This window comes from Urocitellus parryii, chromosome 3 (genome assembly GCF_045843805.1).
Source record: "Urocitellus parryii isolate mUroPar1 chromosome 3, mUroPar1.hap1, whole genome shotgun sequence".
Lineage (NCBI taxonomy): Eukaryota > Metazoa > Chordata > Mammalia > Rodentia > Sciuridae > Urocitellus > Urocitellus parryii.
The window spans coordinates 166,682,885-166,704,012 of record NC_135533.1 but is presented as its reverse complement, the minus strand read 5'-3'; the positions used below and the strand labels follow the sequence as shown (position 1 = coordinate 166,704,012).

Here is a 21,128-nt window from a genome sequence, read left to right as displayed (position 1 = left end):
TATCACTTTGATTTTTTCTGCTTGCCCCTCCCCCAGCGCTGGCTAGCCAGGTTTCCTTTTGGCTGCTACTGGGAGGAGGGGTTGGAGGTCAGGTGTCTCTGGTTTCCCCCTAGCCTGTATGGAGGCTCAGCTTGATACTCCCTCTCCCGGCAAGCCTAGGAGAGATTTTATGCGAATTCCCGCTGTCTGGGGGGTGAGCTGAGTGACACCGACCTGTTTTGATGTCGCACTCTGAAGGAGAGTGGCGGTGTATCCTTCAGCTTTCCCGGATGGTGGCCGCTGACTGCCTCGGCGGGGTGTCCGCTGTGGGGGATGGGACTGTACCGCTTCCTTCCCCTTCTGAGAACCCGTGCTCGGCCCAAGGGTCCGTGTGGGCTTGGCTGGTGGGATTCCACCTAATGGCCTTCCCTAACCTCCCTGCTTGCCAATTAATGGCTTCACTGAGGCGCCACGCCTTCTGTAGCCGCAGGGCAGGCCACGCGAATCAGTTGGCCTGGATCTCCGGGCCATGCTGCAGGCTGCTGGGATCCCTGGCACTCTATCTATTTTTATTTGTTTTAATTAGTCATATATGACAGTAGAATGCATTTATGCACCTTGATATATCATACAAAGATGGGATACAATTTCATTTCTGAGTGTACATGTTGCAGAATCATATTGGTTATGTAGTCACATATATATATATATATATATATATATATATATATATATACACACACACACACACACACACAGTAGTAATGTCTGTTTCATTCTACTATCTTTCCTATCCCCTCACCCCCTCCCCTCCCCTCCCATCACTTCCCTCTACTTAATCTAAGGTAACACTATTCTTCTCTAGTGACCCCTGCCTTATTGTGAATTAGCATCTGCATATTAGAGAAAATATTTGGCCTTTGGTTTTGCTTAGCATGATGTTCTCCAACTCAACCATTTACTGGCAAATGCCATAATTTCACTCTTCTTTAAAGATGAGTAATATTCCATGAGTATATATACCACAATTTCTTTATCCATTCATCTATTAAAGGACACCTAGGTTGGTTCCATAGTCTAGCTATTGTGAATTGAGCTGCTATAAACATTGATGTGGCTGCATCACTATGGTATGCTGATTTTAAGTCGTTTGGGTATAAACTGAGGAGTGGGATAGCCGGATCAAATGATGGTTCTATTCCAAGTTTTCTGAGGAATCTCCAGACTGCTTTTCATAATGGTTGCACCAATTTGCAGTTCTACTAGTAATATATGAGTGTACCTTTTCTCCACATCCTCACCAACATTTATTGTTGTCTGTATTCTTGATGATTGCCATTCTGACAGGAGTGAGATGAAATCTTAGAGTAGTTTTGATTTACTTTTCTCTAGTTGCTGGAGATGTTGAACACTTTTTCATATATTTGTATTTCTTCTTCTGTGAAGTGTCTATTTAGATTCTTGGCCCATTTATTGATTGGGTTATTTGGGTTTTTTTTGGTGTTAAGTTTTTAAAGTTCTTTCTATATCCTAAAATTAATGCTTTATCAGAGGTGTGGCAAAGATTTTCTCCCAATCTGTAGGATCTCTCTTCACATTATTGCTTCCTTTGCTGAGAATAAGTTTTTTAATTTGAGTTTAATTTTAATTTGAATCCCTGTTTTTTAACATGGCCAGGGGTTTATCTATTTTATTTATTTTTTCAAAGAACCAACTTTTTGTTTTGACAGATCACAATGGAATAAAATTAGAAATCAATGATAAAATAAAAAATAGAAGCTACTGTAACAAATGGAGACTAAATAATACACAACTGAGTGATGAATGGATAGTAGAAGAAATCAAGGATGAAATAAAATAAATTCTTAGAGGTAAACGGGAACACTGATACAACATATCAAAATCTCTGGGACACTATGAAGGCAGTACTAAGAGGAAAGTTTATTGCATTGAGTGCATTCATTAAAAGAATAAAAAGTCAACAAATAAATGACCTAACATACATCTTAAAGCCCTGGAAAAAGAAGAACAAATCAACACCAAAAGCAGTAGAAGACAGGAAATAATTAAAATCAGAGCTGAAATTAATGAAATTGAAACAAAAGAAACAATTGAAAAAATTAATTATGACTTTTTGTGATTGCTGTAAGGACTCAACCTAAATATCATTGCTTACATTTTATTCCTTAAGGGAAAATAAGGGGACAAAGTCTTGGCCATGAAAACTTTTGATTTCCATTATAAAGTGGATAAAATATATATACCACATTTTCTTTATCCATTCATCTGTTGATGGAGACCTAAGCTGGTTCAGAAACTTGGTTATTGTGAATTGCACTGCTATAAACACAATAGAGTTTTACTCAGTCATAAAGAAGAATGAAATTACAAATTATTTGCAGGTAAACAGATGGAACTGAAGAACATCGTGCTTAATGAAATAAGCCAGATTCAGAAAGTCAATGGTTGAATGTTTTCCTCTCATATGTGAAAACGAGAGGGGTGAGGGGAGACAGAATATTGAAAAGGAGGGAAATTCTTATAAAAATAGAAGGAAAACCAATAGAGTACAGGAAAGAGATACAGAGGGAGGAAAATGGGGAGAGAAAGGAAGTTACTAGGAGTAAGATTGATCAAGTTACGATGCATGCATGTATGAATATGACATATAGAACCCACTATTACATATAAAAATGCACCAATAAAAATATTTATTGTAAACTCTAGAGCAACCATTAAAACGTTTTTTAAAATAAAGTTTATATAGTAAAAAAATAGTAAAATCTCTCTAAATATTTTACAATTATATATTTGAATCTGTGTGTTATATGGCATTTTCCTTTTATAATAAAGAGGTTCCTGGAAATATTTTAAGACAAATGAATTCCTCAAATATGGAGGCCTTTGAACTCATTCTCCTGAATAAATCTACTATTTTCACACACCATTCTGCCTGAAAGTGTAAGCACTCAGATATGAAAGAACTGAAAGATAACTAAATAAGACTAGAGAGGTGACTGAGTGATACAGCCCTCACCTGGTATTTGGGAGGCCCTAGGTTCCATCCCTAGCATTGAAAAAAAAATCACTAATTAAAAATAAAAATTAAAAAGAAAGATAATTTAATGAACACATGTTTAGTGTGATTAATATTTTTCAGTAATTCAAGAAACATAAGATGTTCACCATCTCCTAAGATTTTCATTTGGAAAACTAACAGAGTTATTAACTGCCTAAATTTTTTACGTTTCTCCACTTTATGGAGTAGACCAAACTATACTAATGAATGAACGGACAAAGAAATGGGGTATGTATGCATAATGGACTATTGTTCAGCCATAAAAAAAAGAATGAAATCCTATCATTTGAGACAACATAGATGTGTGTAGATGCCATTGTGTTAAGTGAAATAAGCCAAGCACAGAAAGGCAGATACCACTTATTTCTAGGAGCTAGAAAAGTTGATCTCATAGAAGCAGAGAATAGAATAATGGTTACCAAGGGCTGGAAAGGCAGGTAACAGATAGAGAAGGATTGGTTATGGAACACAAAAACACAGAGAAAAGGATTAAGTTCTATTGTTCCATAGCACAATAGGGTGACTATGGTCAAAATAGCTACAAGAGAGGATTCTGAATGCTTCCAACACAAAGAAATGACACATTTTAGTTAATATTCCTATTATTTTGATATGACCATTGCACATTATAAACATATGTGAAAATGTCACACTGTACCCCCCATGAATTTATACAATTATGTGTCAATTAAAAATAAATTTAGGGGCAAAGGTTGTGGCTCAGCGGTAGAACACTCGTCTAGGCCCTGGGTTTGATCCTCAGCACCACATAAAATAAATAAATAAGTAAAGGTATAATAAATAAATAAATTTTAAAAATAAATAAATAATAGCTTCTATTTAATGCTGTAATAACTACAGAGTACTCTCTCAAAATTAAAACTCATGTGACCATGAGAAAATTTTTACTTTATTCATTACGTTATTCATTTTGAACATGAAGAAACTGAGGCTAAAAAAAAAAAATTAAGGGACATGCGTTGTCATCAAATGCTGATATTTTGTGGATAATACTTAATTTTTTGATTGATACATACTATTTATACATATTTACAAGGTATACTGTGGTGTTTTAATGCATATATGCACTGGGTAATGATAAATTCAGGGTAATCAGCATACCCACCAATGTAAACTTTTATCATGCCCTTATGGCGAATACATTTAAATTTCTCTCTTCTCACTATTTTGAGATAGACACTGTTTAATTGTTAATTGTATTCACCCTGCTCTTTCATAAAGCTCAAGAACATATTCCTCCTATCAAACAGTAACATTGTACATGTTGCCCCCCTCCCCTTACCCATATTTTTAAAAAGCCAACTTTGAAGATTGTTCCCATAACTTTAACACCAATGCAGAGACTGAAGAACTGAAACCAATAGTGAAACACTAACCAACAAGACCAGCCACCATTTTTCAAGAACACACTTTGGATAAAGAGAAATATATTTTTCGAAACAAACACTTGAACTTTAAAAAGGGTACATGTTGTAACATCAGGGAAATATTTTTTAAAGTATTTGTAAGGGATACTCTTTTGGACTTTTATAAACTGATGGGTTAAAGATGTTAAAGACACACTTTTTTCAGTAAAAGTCGGTCAACAGTATATTATTTTCTTGAAGACTGTCATCAGCAAATGAGTATTTAGCAACTCCACAAGAACACAGATTCTTAATTTTAGTAAAGTCTACTTTTATTAATATCTTCTTTAGCCCATCTGAACCAAACTATAGTTCAGAAAAAAATATGAGTTGCTCTGCCTCCCTTTTACATCTTTTCAGGAAAAACCTGATATAGTAAAAAGTGTGATTTGAACATGAATTGAAGATTTATCATTTACCTTTATGAAAAGACTCCCAACAGAAATAGAAAGCTTTCCTAATGCATTTACACTTTTATTAGGCTTACAAAAATTCAATTTACTAGTGTCTTTAGGAGCATATTCACTGAATAAAGTCAAACACCTTTGTAATTCTTTTTAAAAGATGTAGGGAGCTTACATAAGTTTCTTTCACCATAATTCAGGTACACAAAAGTTTAAACGAATAAGCAAAGCAGTGATTTTAAGTGTAGGGGGGAGTTCCACATTGTTCATTTAGAGGCACTGTGGGAAATAAATAAGGAGATATGTAAAACAGTAACCAGTTCATAGTGGGAGATGTATATGACTGAGTAATATGCAAACCACTGTTTGCACATTACAGTCAGCTGGTGGCCAAGAAAACAAGCTAAAAAGATAATGGCACTGCCACTACGTTTCCATTCTAAAGCTCCAAATTAAGTAAAGAAACTCAGACTACGCTCCTCATGAAAACACAGTGCCAGGAACCATTCACTTAGCATGCAGGGACTGAATATTAACAGCAACTGCAGAAGATGTGATTGCAGACTTGAGCAAACTTTATGAAACAATAATATTCAGAACCGGCTGTGTTTGGTGACGGTTCTTCATAAAAACAGATGGTCTCAAGAAATGTAAAAAGATTCTAAGCCATAGTTCTCATGTTATGGATTTCGAAAACTGGGGGGAAATGCATAACATCTTAGCTTTTTATTCTGCAAAGTGAAGATTTTAAAAACAAACACGATTATCATCTAGTGTGGCCATTAAAAAAAGAAAAAGGCATTGCAATTCTAGAAGTAGAAAGCACATGATTCCTGTAAAATGGACAATTCTATTTAGAAAAAGACAGTTAAAAAAAACAAAAACTTGCAAATGACTTTTGAGACAGGTTGAGTTCCCTGGGATACAGATTCGCCACATTTAGCTTGAAGAAGTTTTTTTTCAAGGAGAGTTTTTGAGATTAGCGTGTGGGAGGAAGGAGAAGGAGCTGGAGAAGAAGCAGAGCTCCATAGAAGGAGAAGTTTCAGAGCTAACCCCTAAGCAAATAAGAAATGGTATCGTTAGTTTTTTCTCGGCTGAAATAATGAAATAAACTGGGTAGCTTATAAGCAACAGAAATATTTTCCATGGTTTTAGAGGCTGGGAAGTCCAAGATCAAGGTGCTAGTAGATTCACTGTCTGATGAGGGTCTCCCCTCCTGTTTCACTGGTAGCACCTTCATGTTGTGTCCTCACATGGTGGAAGTGACTGCCATCTCTGTGGGGTCTCTTTTATATGGGCACTAATATCATTTCTAAGGGTGGATCATGACCTAATCCACCCCCCAAAGGCCCCATCTCTTAATACTGTCCTCAGGGGTGAGGATTTCAACCTAACTCCTGAAGCAAATATTCAGACCATACCATGGGGTATCCTGGGTCTGGTTGAGGAAGTGGGTTTTTTTTTTTTTAACCCTACAGTGATCAGTCAGTGGGGATAGGCCACCTCTAAAAGGAGGTCTACCTTTAGAAGAGGGTTATGTGCAGGCAGCACCTCCAGCAGGTGGGGTAATAAGCCCCTTGTTCCAGAAGGAGGACCTGGGTAATGAACCTGAGTCCATGCTACATTTCTAATCCACATTAGTTAAAATATTTCTAAGCTCTGGTTTTAAGGAACAGTCATTTTACATTTATGATCTTAAAGAGCTACTGTAATACAAAAGACACTTAAGGTACAATGGTAAGACCAGGAAGAGGTCAAAGCTTATGGTGCTCAGACTGCACATCAGATAACATTACCAGAAAATTCAGTTCTTTTCCTGTTTAATACCAACGCATTTCTTAAATACCAGACTTACTAGATGATTCTGGGAAAAGAGGGCATAGATTCATTTTCCTCTCTGCTCTTTCCTTCTAAATACAATCAAATACCCTTGAAATTATTCAACAGAAAATGATAAAAGAATTCTGAAACCTGCAAGTAGGAAGGTACACTAGCTAGGGACCTCAGAATTTGAAGGACACCAATGTGGTGAGTTCACTGTTTTTGTTTTTGTTTGCTTTTTATTTTTTAACACAAACAACTGAACTGAACTTGGAAAAGCTTACAACTCCAAAAATGCCAAGAGGAAGAAGTTGCTCTTTCTGGCCAAGTAACAACAAATAAAGAGCAGCCCAGTGGTGAACTCCTGGAGATCCACAATATCCATTCCACAACCAGGACCATCCCTGCCACATATCTCATAAAGGAATAGTAACTAGAAATATATAAGGAATTCGCAAAACTCAACAATAAAAATCAACAATAAGAAGTAATAAACAATCCAATTAGAAAATGGACCGGCAGGGCATGGTGGTTCATGCCTATAATTCCATTGGCTCAGGAGGCTGAAGCAGGAAGGTTCACAGATTCAAAGCCAGCCTCAGCAACTCAGGGAGGCCCTCAGCAAGTGTCAAGCATCATTAGCCATTTGAAAAATTAGATTTAAAACCACAATAAGATACTACTAAATACCTATGAGAATGGCTAAAATAAAACACTAATGACATAAAACACTAGTTGCAGATGCAGAGAAATATAATCTTGTATATAACGCTGGTGGGAATGCAAAATGATACAGGCTATTCTGGAAAACAGTTTGGCAGCTCCTTTCAAAACTGAAAATAAACTTATCATATGACCCAAAAATTGTACTCTTAGACATTTTTTCCCAGGGAAAAGAAAACTTATTTTCAGATAGAAACATATACATGAATTTTCATAGCATCTTTATTGGTAGTAATCCAAATCTGAAAATTATCCAAATATCCTTCAATAAGTAAGTGGTGAAACAAATTTTGGTATATCCATAACATGGAACATTGCTCAACATATAAAGGAACAAATTATTGATACATACTTGGATGTACATCAAGAAATTAATACTGAATAAAGAAAAAAAGGATACACATTGCATGATTGATTACTTTTACAAAGCATTCATAAAATAATGATAATTTTAGAGATCAAAACAAATTAGATCGCAGCAGCTCAGGAGGATGAGATAGGAGGATTGCTTCAAAGCCAGCCTCAAGAACTTAACAAGGCCCAAAGTCACTCAGTGAGACCCTGACTCTGAATAAAATATTTTTTAAAAAGGGCTTGGGATGTGACTCAGTGATTAAGCATGCCTGGGTTCAATTCCCAGTACCAAAAAGCAAACAAGAACCTATACTATGTTCTAATTGTTATATATAATATATATATAACCTAAAGAATTAAATCCTATAACAATACATGTATACCCATGTTAATAGTAGAAGAATTCACAAGAGCCAAATTATGGAACCAGCCTATATATCCATCAATGGATGAACAGATAAAGAAAATGTGGCATACATATATAATAGAGTTTTACTCAGCCATAAAGAAAAATAAAATTATATCATTTGAATGAAACTTGAGAACATTATGTTAAGTGAAACAAGCCATACTCAGAAAGTCAAGGGTTACATGTTTTTCTCTCATATGTGAAAAGTAAAGAGAAAAAAGGAAAAGAAAGGTGTGAGGGTAGATCTCATAAAAATAAAGCAAGACCAGCAGAATAGAGGAAGGGGATCTGAGGGGAGGAAGGAGGGGAAGGAAAGATAAAGTACTGGGTAATCATATAACCAAATTAAACTGTTCCATTATGTATGTGAACAAATAATTCACAAAATTCCACCATTAAGTGTAAATATAATACATAAATAAAAATATAGAAAAAAAAGGTCTAGGTTAGGAAAAAAGATATGTCTTCCACTGATGGTACAGTTAAATATGCTAATAGTGGCTATGGTTTCATGAAACTACCCATGTGATACATTTGCACAGAGCTACAGCATACGCAAGTGAGGACTGTCTAACTGGTGAAATCTGAATAAACACTATGGATCATACCAATGTCAATTTCCTGATTTTCTTATTATACTATAGTTAGGCCAAATATCAATGATGGGACAACTGGTAAAGATCACACAGAAATTACTTGTATATTTCTTTGCTTGTTTTTATGGATTTATGATCATTGTAAAATTTTAAATGTATACAAGTAGTACTTGTATATATGGGGTACAGTGTGTTGTATACATTTATGGGGTACAATGTGTAATTATTAAATCAAGCTAATTAACATATCTAATTACCCTACTTATAATGTTTTATGGTGAGACATTTGAAATCCACTCTCAGCAATTTTTTTTTTTTTTTTTGGTGTTAGTGATTGAACCCAGAGGTGCTTTACCACTGAGCCTCATCTGTAACCCTTTATGTTTCTTGGGTTTTTTTAATTTTTTGAAACTTTGAGAAGGGGTCTCACTGAGTGGCTTTGGGCCTCAAACTTGGGATCCTCCTGACTCAGCCTTCCAAGTGACTGGGATAACAGGCAGGTAGGACCACACCCAGCTATCTCAGCAATTTTGAAATATTGTTGATTACTATTATTGCAGTGCTTAACAATAAAGCTCAAAAACCTAGTTAGAGATCAAAACAAATTAGATTGCAACAGCTCAGGAGGCTGACACTTCCTCCCTCTCCCCCCACCTCTAGTCTCATAACCACCATTTCACTCATTACTTCCATGGCAAAATTTAAAATGTTTTGTTGCTTTTAAAATAAGACCTGTTGAGTAGGGTAAATATTCCTAAACCAAGTCTTCCTTTCTTTGCTCTTTGCCCAATATATGCAACTATCATTGGAAATGGATCCCAATCCCAGTTCAGTGGCCCATTCCTTCAATAAGCTCTCCTACCACTACTCTTCCCTAGTTGTTTGGCTGCAACCCCTCAGTGGCTGAGTAAACTCTGCCAGTTCCTCAGTTGCCCTTAACTCTTTCTTAGCCCTTGCTCACCTTTTCTGTGGTGCCTCTCTCCAGGTCAGCTGTTTCAAGAACAAACTTAAAGAACTTTTGTCCCTATCTTGCTCCATCAGACACGGAACAATTTCAAATGCTGATGGCATTTTGCAGTGATTAAAAAAGAAAAAAAAAAACACCTAAAGCATGGCAGAAGGGCCTTGGATTTTTATATAAATAATTTATTGTATATAAATTCTCCCTAGAGAAATTTGTGTCAGTATACAGAGAGCATCTTGCTCTCAGGGGACCCATGCTGCCATGCTGTTTGTCTATAAATTCAGCACCATTGATAGCCATCTGCAAACTGTGTGGAGTGGGGGGGGGGTAGGACTATATAAAGGGGAACACCACACTGTTATTTCTTTGTGAGATTAAAACTTTTATCCTAATTTTAAAATTTTCTGAATTATTTTTCTTTTACAAACAAGACTTTAAAATTAGAAACCACGGAATTGGCCAAATACAACCAGTTTTTATCCTTTGATATTTAAACATATCAAAATATTAGTGATAAAAGTGAAAAAACCAGCCTCTACCTCAGAGCAAAGCCTGTCCAAGGAAGGGACATGACCTTAGTCCTTGGAAAAACCCACAGAGCACTCCTAAGCACATTCCCACGCTGTTAAGTTGTTTATCTACAAATAACAGGAAGAGATCTGCTGTGCCAGGTGTCCCTGATTCTGTCAGGCTAGGTGGGGACCCATAGCAGCACCCTAGCAGCCACCAATCAGCATGAGACAGGGAAATACCTGGGATGCCAGATAACCCTCCCAGTGGTTTCCATGGTTGATAACAAGTTGGGAAACCATGTAGTTCAGCATGTACACCCATGTACAATCAGTTCAAAGGAATACCCCTTTTGTACTGACCAATCACCCCTACCCAACTTGTTTCCGCCAGTGAATGTGCTAATCATGTTTTAGAGTTGTTATTTGATTTTCCCGCGGTGTGTGATGATTTGCTAAAATAGGCTATGATGTATGTGAAGTCCCTGCCCTCTCCAAAGAATGTGTAAAAATGCTGCAAACCCTGGGCTGGGGCCTCTCAGCATCACCAGTTGCTGTGTGTGTGCTCGGAGGACCAAGCTAGCTCGCAATAAACACCTCTTTGCTGCTTACATCGATCTTGGGTCTCTGGTGGTCTTTGGGGGTCCCGAATTCGAGCATAACAAAAGCTCTTTATTTTAAAAAATTCTGTAAATTCTAACATTCAATTATGATATGCATTTCACCACAACATTATACTTATGCCCCTTAAAATCCAAAGCTGAGACTGTTGTAATACTGCTTTTTTCCACTACTTATTGTTAATTAAAAGGTAAAAACTAGAACCAGGATATATGCAATCAGTCTTTTGAAGTTAAAAAAAAATCAATATCCTGTAATTGAGAATATTTTAGAACAAATTTTAATAAGCAAAAAAGTCAGGAGAGAAAAAAAATGTTCTTTATTATTTTCAAGTTGAAACCAGATCACTATATCCTACTGAAAAGTGATAATTGCCCACGCCTTCCAGGCATCTATCCAATTTTTCTCCTCTAGCAGATGCTAAAGAAAAGGAATAGAGTCAGGCTTGTCCATTTCTATAATGTTTACAGATGTAACATATTTATAATATATTGTTGGGGACTTTTACACAAGTTAATAATGAAGAAGCAAAATGGTCTCTGTCCATGTATTTGTGTACTTCCTTAGGTTTATCCTCACACTTGGAGTTGGGCAGATAAATCATTAAATAACTGCTATGCATATTGTTGAGGTTTGGATAAAAAGTATCCCTCCCAAAAGTTCACGTGTTGGAAAAATAGAAATATTTAGAGGTGAAATAATTAGACTACAGAGCAGTAACTTTATCAATAGACAAATCTAATTGATAGATTAACAATTTGAAAGGATTACTGGGTGGTAACTGTAGGCAGATGGGGTGTGGCTGGAGGAAGTAGATCACTGACACTGTGCCCCAAGGGATTATATTTTATCTTTGGCTCCACTCTCTCTGCCTCCTGAGTGTGGTGAGCTGAGGAATTTTTCTCCGCTGTGCCCTTCTGCTGTACCCTTCTGCTGTACCCTTCTGCTGTGATGTTCTGCCTTGCCTTGGGCCAGATTGATGGAGTCAGCAGACATGGACTGAACCTCTTAAAATGTGAGCCCAAAATAAATTTTTTGTCCTCTAAATTGCTGTTGTTGAGTATTTTGGTCACAGGAGAAAAAAAAAAAAACATTAAACAAAGATGTGTACTTGTGTTAAGGGCACAGAAGTGTAAATGAGTCCCTACCCAAAGGAGTGCAAAATAAAGTACTAGAAGCACATGAATGTATGCATATGAAAGAATTGGAGCACAGTGTGCCTGCAGTGAAACAAAAGTCCTTATTATCTGAGACTAATACAAACACAATCTACTAGTGGTAATGTGACAATAGCTTGAATGTCTCTCACTCCATAATCAACTGTACTAGCATCCAGTCCAGCCATTCCAATTAAACTGTGTGCCTAGTATGTTAGTACTTTGTTTCAAAAACAAAGTTCCCTAGTTTCCTCTCTACTGAACCAGCCAGGATCCCAGCAGGACATCGATGTCCTACTCAAATCAGAATAATTTAATAAAAATTTAATAAAGGGGCTACTTACAAAACTTTGGGTAGTATGTAGGGAAATCTGAATGGATATCAATTATCCTGAATCTGTTTTCATCCATTAATCTAAAGAAAGAAGGGAGAGGAACAGATAAGAACCATAAAGGAGAAAATCTGGTAGAGAGGTCAACTTCAAGGAGAGCTATCACACTAGATTGAAGGACACAGTCAGCCCCAGGTGGCCCCACAGGGAGGGACCCAGAACAACAAACACTCTGGCCCCTTTCTCCTCCCTTTCTCTAAAATCTTGTGCTCAAAGGCAAGAAATTTATTGCTGAAGGCATATAAGTAAGGAGGTGGAAAAGAATAGAGTCCTGATTCCTGGTAGTTAGAAAATCAAACAACTTTCCATCGCAGAGAGTTGCTGTGAAAACAGATGACTCTAGGCACATTATAGACTCAAACATACCTCAGACACAGTAAGTAAATGAGAAACATAAGTTATTAATTACATAATGAGAGTTTTTAATTATTCTATTTAATTTTGCAATTATATATGCCTCCTGGCATTTTCTCCCTACACCATAGGCACAGAGGGAGGAGAGCCACCATTTTCCTGGGTGGCTGCTGTGACTGTATTCAACATTTGCTATGTATGTCATCTCATTTCATTCTCCCTAGAAAGTATGAGAAATCATTAAACTATGGGAAAGGTGAAGAGAAGAAGCTCAGAGATGGGAGGAATTGACCAACTCTAGATAGGGCAGAAGGGTAGGAGGGGAAGGGAAGGGACAGGGGGTTAGCAATGATGGTGGAATGTGATGGACATCACTATCCAAAGTACATGTATGAAGACATGAATTGGTGTGAACATACTTTATATATAAACAGATATAAAAAATTGTGTTCTATATGTGTAATAAGAATTCCACTATCATGTATTTAAATGCATTCCACTATCATGTATTTAAAAAATAAAAGCAATTTAAAAAATTTAAAAATTAAATTAAAAAAAAGAAGAAGCTCAGATACTTTACCTAACTTGCTTATGATTATAATTAGGAACTCTGGTCAAATCTTTAGTCAATTATTTCTCCATTACTTTATGTGATAAGTTATAGATGAAAATTTTTTTCATCAAATTGATGGGAATATGAGAAAAATTTGCTAAGAATAAAGCATCCACCACAGGGTTTTCCACATGAAAGACAGTCAATAACTGGTTGACATGATGAGGGGGAGAAGCAGGAAGAGAATGATGGTTATTGTGAGGTGATGGTGATAATTCCAGTGATGGTAGGCACTGAGGGCACTGATGGTAAGGTGAACTCAGGGCTAAAGATCCTCTATAACAGATACCAAGAAGGACCAAAAAGTGGAAATGGCCCCTCTCCATCTTACCAGCCACATCTTTACCCACTTCACTCATCCACATGGTTTATTATCCAAGGGTGCAAAGGAGGGCAGGCAAGGAAAGGGAAAGCAGGAAAGCAAGACAGTTCTTGGGTGAAAAGAATAAGGAAGCAGAAAGAACTGTTAACCCTCTGCTTACAATATTTTTTTTTAAATAAAGTTTGTCTAAAGTCACATTTGAAAATAAAGTGCTTGGTAAATATGCCAAGGGCAGAGAGAATTTGTAAAGCAGGTTCACTTCTCAAAGGCCAGGGTTAATGGCATAATTGTGGTTTTGAACATTTTCTTCATATGGATTCCTGCTCCCAAATAAGGGTTTAGATATTAAACTGCCAAAATTAGATTCAGAAGGCAACTTCAAGCACTATTTTTAGGTAAATTTTTTTCTTGTATCATTTTAACAAACAACTGACACAAAATATTTAATTCTCATAAAAACAGCAATATTAATGATTAAGATAAATGTCATTTTCCTAATAATGTGCCAAGGAATTGGTCTGTTGTAATTTTGTATATTTGGAGTCCTGTATGCTTCCTGTATTTAATTTTCTACTTCATGTTCAAGATTTGAGAAAATTGCTGCTAATATTTCATTGAAAAGATTGTGCATTCTTATGGTTTTTTTGTATCTCTGAGCCTTCGTCTATCCCTGTGAATCTCAGGTTTGACTTTTAATGATATCCCATATTTCTTGAAAATTCTGTTCATGGTCTCTTAACATCTTTTCTCCATGATTAACTCTATTTTCAAGATTATGTACTTTGCGTTCATTGCCTGAAAATCTATCTTTCAAGTGGTCTAGTCTATTGGTGATGCTGTCCACTGAATTTTTAATTTAGTTTATTGATTCGTTCATTTTGAGAATTTCCATTTAATTTTTCTTCAGAATTTCTCTTTCCTTACTGAAGTGATCTTTCACTTCTTGAATCTTGTCTCTGATTTCACTCCTTACATCATCTTTTATTTTATAGATTAATTTAACAATAAACTTTCTAAATTCCTGGTCTGACATTTCTTCCATGCAGTTCAGTGGAGTCTGCTATTGAGTCACTCTGGTCTGTTTGGGTTGGTTTGTTCCCTTGCTTTTTCATATTGTTTGTGTGTCTACCCACCTGTCCGACTAGATCTGAAGCAGTGGTGTTTCTAACCAATATACTTGTTGTGATCCTGTAGGTTTCCTGTGCCTCGTCTATTAGAGGGGAGCAAATAATTGCAACCAACTATGCACACAATATATAAATAGCACTAAATGAAGTACTTAATTCCTATTTTGACACAAAGTTAATTGACACAATAAACAGCTATGGTAGGCTCAGCAATTGCTATCAGTAAAGACAGTAAGTAATCATGAATTACATATGACATAAAATCAACAATAAGTGTTTTCTATGACTTCTGTTGTATTAATCATTGCTATAGCATTAGTGGTGGGGTCTGGCATTTTTAAACCAATTAGTGTTAGGAGAAGTTCTTAAAGAAGGAAGAAGAAGGGATGGGGGATCAGAAAAGGGTTTGTACATTCCAGAGGTAAATAGGGCAAATGCAGAGGCAATGTAGGATGTGTTGTTTGTGAAGAGGGAGGAGAAAAACTAGAAGTAAAAGAATTGAAGGAAGAGTGAAAGAGAAAACACTAGAGTTTGGCTGTTAACAAGAGAAAAAAAGGAAATAGAAGCAAAGGGAACCAGTTGTGAAACAGACAATACAAAATCAATCCCAAATATACTAATCAAAAACCCTAACCCCCTCAAAAAACAGTGTAAGGAAAAATAACTACCTTCAAGAAATGCTCACAGAGAAGTAGTTTTCTCACTGTTTGAATCCCTTGTCACAGAGCTCTGAGAAAAGCCACTTCCCTCTAATCTGCCATCTTGTCTCTCTCAGATTCTAATGAATGATAAAATTTTTCATGAAACCAAAAATATTCCATGAACCCAAGTTTATAAATATTTTAGGAGAGATACTTCACGTATTTTATTTGCATAATGTGTCATTATCAACCTCTGTGTTTAATATTTCTTCAGAAAAAAAAACTCACAAAAATTTTTTTAAAAGGCACTGAAGAAACAGTTTCTCTAGTTGATTGTAGAAAAACATTCCTAAACTTTCCCAATTAATTGCTTTTGTAGAAATGTATCAGGCTTTCAAATAAAATACATGCCACAGGTCTGGAGTTGTGGCTCAGTAGTAGAGCACTTGCCTGGCATGTGTGAGGCCCTGGGTTCAATCCTCAGCAGTGCATATAATAAATAAGATAAAAGATCCATTTACAACTAAAAAATATTTTTTAAAAAATAAAATAAAATATATGCCACCGATTTTCTTTCTTTCTTTTTATTTATTTATTATTTATTTATTTATTTATTTAATACACGACAACACTGGAATGCATTACAATCCTTATTACACATAAAGAGCACAGTTTTTCGTATCTCTGTATATAAAGTATGTTCACGTCAACTTATGCCATTATACATGTACTCTTTTTTTTGCACTACAATTCTTAATACACATATGTACCACAATTTTTCATATCTCTGTTTGTATATAAGGTATGTTGACCCCAAATTCATGTAAGGTATGTTGGCCCCAAATTCATGATTTTCTTTCTTTAGATTGAGTTTTTAGCAGTAATTTAGCAATTGAAACTTCACTCAACAGAACATATAAAACACATAGTGAAGAAAGTGTCTTTTCCTCACCCTCCAGAAATCATCTACTTTTACAGATATATAGAACTAAATTCAGAAAATTACACAATACACACTTTTTGCCATTTATTAGATTAAGAAATTGATATTTTTAATAGAAAAGAAGGGAGAGAGGAAGAGAGGTAAAGAAAAATGAATGCCAGAACATATCCTCCAGTTTGATATAAAATATTTTATAATTTACATTAATGTACTTAATATTTTCATATCAAATGTTGCCTCTTTTTTTCATTTTTAAAAGCCTATCATAGAAAAGTTAATTATCTAAAATGGTTCATGTGAAGTGTTAACAAGTTTGAATTATAACTTAGTCAATGAAATGTTATATTTTATATTTTATTGCTTTGCTGCTTGTTTAGTAACCATCTTTGCAGTCTGTCTAAACAATTCTCTGTGCACTGACATTTGCAATAGTGTGTTTACATCACAAAGTTAGGCCCTGTCGTTTGATATAACAAGAGGCTATATTCTGCAGCACCCAGACACTTTGCATACCTCACTTCCTCTTTGGCAAGAGAACATAATCCTTTTTCATCTGTCGTGTTAATTACCTTTACAACATTAACAATAGATTACTAAAAATCAATGGAGGGGGAATAGATTAATTAGGTTCCATGGGGTTAAGAAGTGTCATATGCTTTTACTCAGTGAAGATCTATTTGAAAACTGCAAATTAATTTTCCACAAAGCTGGAAAATGTACTCTGATTTTCATCTATCAGTTCTTGGTCTTCTTTTAAGACTGATCATAGCACAAAATTAACAATCAATAATTAACAATGCACTCTGACTCCACCATACAATCCTGGAATGGAAAGGAATGTCATATTTCCTTAAACACGCAGATGACCTATAGCATTGTAGAATATGTTCTCCATCCTTAGGAGGCGGTTGATGCCCCACCCAGATATCTGAGGGATCCCTTTTACTAAGCTGGTATCCCACTCCTCTCCAAAGGTGTTGCCACCAATTTTCTCCAAAGTACTGCCGTGGGGTTACCAGAGCCCTCTCACCTAGAGGTTTTGGGGAGACATATCACTGTGCTTGGCCCTATTCAGGACCCATTGCTAATGATGCCTAGTGGAAAGGGCATGTACCTCAAGGCCACACTGACTCTGTGGTATGACTCCTCATGGGATCAGACTAATTTCACCTGAAACTAGGTGGTTGCTTTCTTCCATTCCCTGTCCTAATTCCTTCATCTTCTTCCTGGTTTCTTCCAACAGCTCTTCCTTAACTATCACCTGCACACTAATCACCAGTTCTTCAGAACTCAGCCTAAGATCTTACAGAAGCAAAGACTGAAGAAAAGACAAGCACACAAATGGTCTTCCAGTACTGGCAGGTAATCAATTGTACCTCTTCCAGTTTATAAAGACCCTGTTCACTGTGCTTTATAAACACAAGTTGGGGAGTGGGAGTCACATGCCAATTATGTAACTGTGTGAAGGGAAGTTCCTAAGGTCTCCAAAGTCACATCATCTGCAGAAGTCACTAACTGATTCCTACTTTGGGGAAGGCTACAGTTGGCAAGAGCTGCTCTTTTCGGCAGAGTTCAGGCAGGGCCCTGTGCTGCAATTCTCTCTGCATTGTGAGAACAAAAGAAATCTGAGGCTAGTGGAAGAAAAAAATATGACAAGCTGAGCATCAAAGTACAAACAGCTCTTTGAAGCTTCCCTGATAGAGGTGGTTATATTTGTGCCATAGCTATTAGGTTGAGTCTAATAATGAAAGGACAGATCTCCACTCTGTGCTGTCAGTAATGAAAGCTATCAAAACCAAACCTGAATGGGCCTCTCTGTTGCCCTGTAAATCTAACTTAGACAGCTTAATGAGGGAGGGACATTATCTTTTCTCACACTCCAGTTTTACTCACATTAAGAAATGTGGCCCACATTGGCAATTAACTTGAGAGATTAATTAAACCCAATAGCAAGTTCAGTTCCTTTCATGGCACATTCTGTTATCATGTGATGGCACCAACATGCTGTGGGCACTTAGCACGAGTTAAATAATAATTACTAAAATAATCAAACTAATTTGGACTATTTTTTTCTTATTTACTTATTTATTTGTTTGTTTGTTTATTTATTTATTTTGCAGAAAACTGGCAGCTAACCTCCATGGTAAATTAATATCACAATCTGATATAGCTACTCAATATTTCAACAGTGTTGTTTCTAACCTCTGCTTTATTACTCTGAAACTTCTAACAAATATTGCACAGTAATTGTTCTTCTTTTCTCAGCAATTTTACTCACTAATTGTATTTAATATATTTTATTAGGTCCTCTGAAAATTTAAAAGGTAGTCAGTCAGAAAAATCACTAACTTTGAACCACTTTAAGAAGTGACAACAGGGTCCCATATGTCTCTTCTAAACAATGTCTGAGTTCCAAATTCATCCTTAGTAATTGTGCTTGTGCAGGTGGTCAAACCCAGGACCTGGTGCAAGATAAATACATGCTCTACCACTGCACTACACCCTTAGTCCCTATTTCTGTGCTTTCTTCTCTGAAATGCTCAGTGCTTTCCTGTGTTATTATATGTAAAATCTGGTATTAAGAAATAGGAGTCTTCAAACTTGACCAACTGGAAAAATGTTAATTAAATTCCTTCTTTGGTAAAGGTCAATAAAATTGTTTTAAATTGATTGCATGCACATGTCGAATCATGTACCTATAACACAGGTCTAGTTAACAAGATAGTTATTATAAAGATACTACATATGAATAATAAATAACACCTACTCCAGCACCACTGCTTCCCAATCAACCTACCCAAAGAAGTGGTTCCCAAAAATCTCACTACCAAGGACTCTATTTATTAACATTTGAGAATGATATATGTTTTAAATATTTTATGTATCCAAGATAAATAATTAATTTCCTTTTTGGTGTTATTTTTAAAAAGATATATACACTGTCTGAAATTTATGATCAACACATGATCAAAATTAGGACACAGAATTATCATATTTTGACAGATTAGCAAAATGTGATATTTAAATAGCCTCTTCTTAATCAACGTGGTTACTGACTCCCTTTAAGAAATAATAAAGAGGAGCTAGGATTGTGGCTCAGTGGTAGAGTGCATGCCTCGCACATGTGATGCACTGGGTTCAATCCTCAGCATCACATAAAAACAAATAAATAAACAAAATAAAGGTATACATAAAAAAGAGATGATACATTTTAAAAAAAGAATAAAGAGCTTTAACATCCTCTATTTTCAAGGGAATCCTATGACAAGGTGATAACTTAGACCAATCCTGATAGTCTTTAATGCAGAAAGTTTACATTAACAAGTCTTTTATAGCACAAGAAGTTTCATCTACCTGAGTGGCACCTCAACACTAGAAAGAGATAGTAATAAACATTGAACACCAATGCCCCAAGAATAATGACATCATAGTATCTGTTTTAGTTAGTTTTTCCATCATGTGACCAAACATCCAACAAGAATAACTAGAACTAGGATAGGTCGATTAGGTTATGCTAGTCACAATCCAAATATTTTGCCTCTGAATATTCCTGCACTAACAGAACTTTTGGGAACACCTCATATCCAAACCACAACATTATCTCTTAAGTACATTTCCAATTATTACCAAAAACATCTACATATTAATGACAGAGCATTGCTATACTTGCAAAAAAAAAAAAGAAAAGAAAAGAAACTAGATGGTACACCACTGAATTTATCACATTTGGAGGACCTTAAATTGTCATGAAGTAAAATATTTGACTCAACTGACCGAATACTAGTCCATTAGTCTATACTTTTCACTGAGCCTATTATTTGGGGTACACTAGTAATCACAATGGTTAATAACATCAAGCTCATATGAAATGTACTTAATCATTTAACACAAAAATCCTATGTAATAAGTCTTATTATTATCCTAATTTTTCAGGTAAAAAAGTAATTTCACTGAGGTTAATATCATGCAGAACCATACAGAATCTGGATTTACATGTTGCTTGTTCAATCTGGATCCAAAGGGGATCAAGCTTGATAATCTCTTCACCTAATGATGAAGGAAGATTCTATGCAAATACCTGCACAACAACTTGCCTTAGAACCACAGCTGTCCTTCAGTCCTGTCAGTACTGACACTGTAAATACCATAAGAGACATATCTAAAGACTTTTCTTATATTTCTTATGTCACCAGTTTATTTTGCACACAAAATTAGTTCATTGGTTCTAACATCAATTTGATTTCTCATTATAGCAGAACTGTGCAAGAAGAAGTAGATAACATAGGGAACCAACAGTTCTACTTACAGAATATAACACTGGAAAAAATATAATCTATGTAATCCCACTGAATTCTCAGTATGTTAAGAGAAATGACATAATTATACCTTTTTTGGCATAATGATATTTTAGTGACAAATTATTAGAAAATAATTTTAATCTACATTCTCTAATTTGAAGAATTTGTTTTCTTTAGATGATCTTGTAATGCTTCCTTTCTCTCCAAAAGGTAGGAACATTGACATAATAGGCTATTGAACAACCAGGAAATCATGTACTCTGGCTTATTTATCAGTTCGTATAAGTATTAATTGTTATTAGCTTACAGAATTTTCCAATATTGTTTACAACTATAGTTATAGAACTCCACAAAACTGATTAGGAAGAGACTCCTATTTATGACAAGATGTAAAA

At 35.7% G+C, this 21,128-nt stretch overlaps 1 protein-coding gene across 9 annotated transcripts in view; it reads right to left on the bottom strand.

Annotated features, from left to right (window-relative positions):
• The window catches only part of Fhit (fragile histidine triad diadenosine triphosphatase), a 1,439,263-nt gene that overhangs the window by 1,207,617 nt on the left and 210,518 nt on the right, over nt 1-21,128 (bottom strand). For 2 of the 9 annotated variants that reach the window (XM_077795625.1, XM_077795622.1), the window contains exon 3: nt 12,388-12,458. The exons of the other annotated variants lie outside the window; for them this stretch is intronic. The gene's annotated coding sequence lies outside the window, so the exon portion shown is untranslated. The remainder of the gene's footprint in view (nt 1-12,387; nt 12,459-21,128) is intronic. 9 annotated transcript variants of the gene reach the window in all.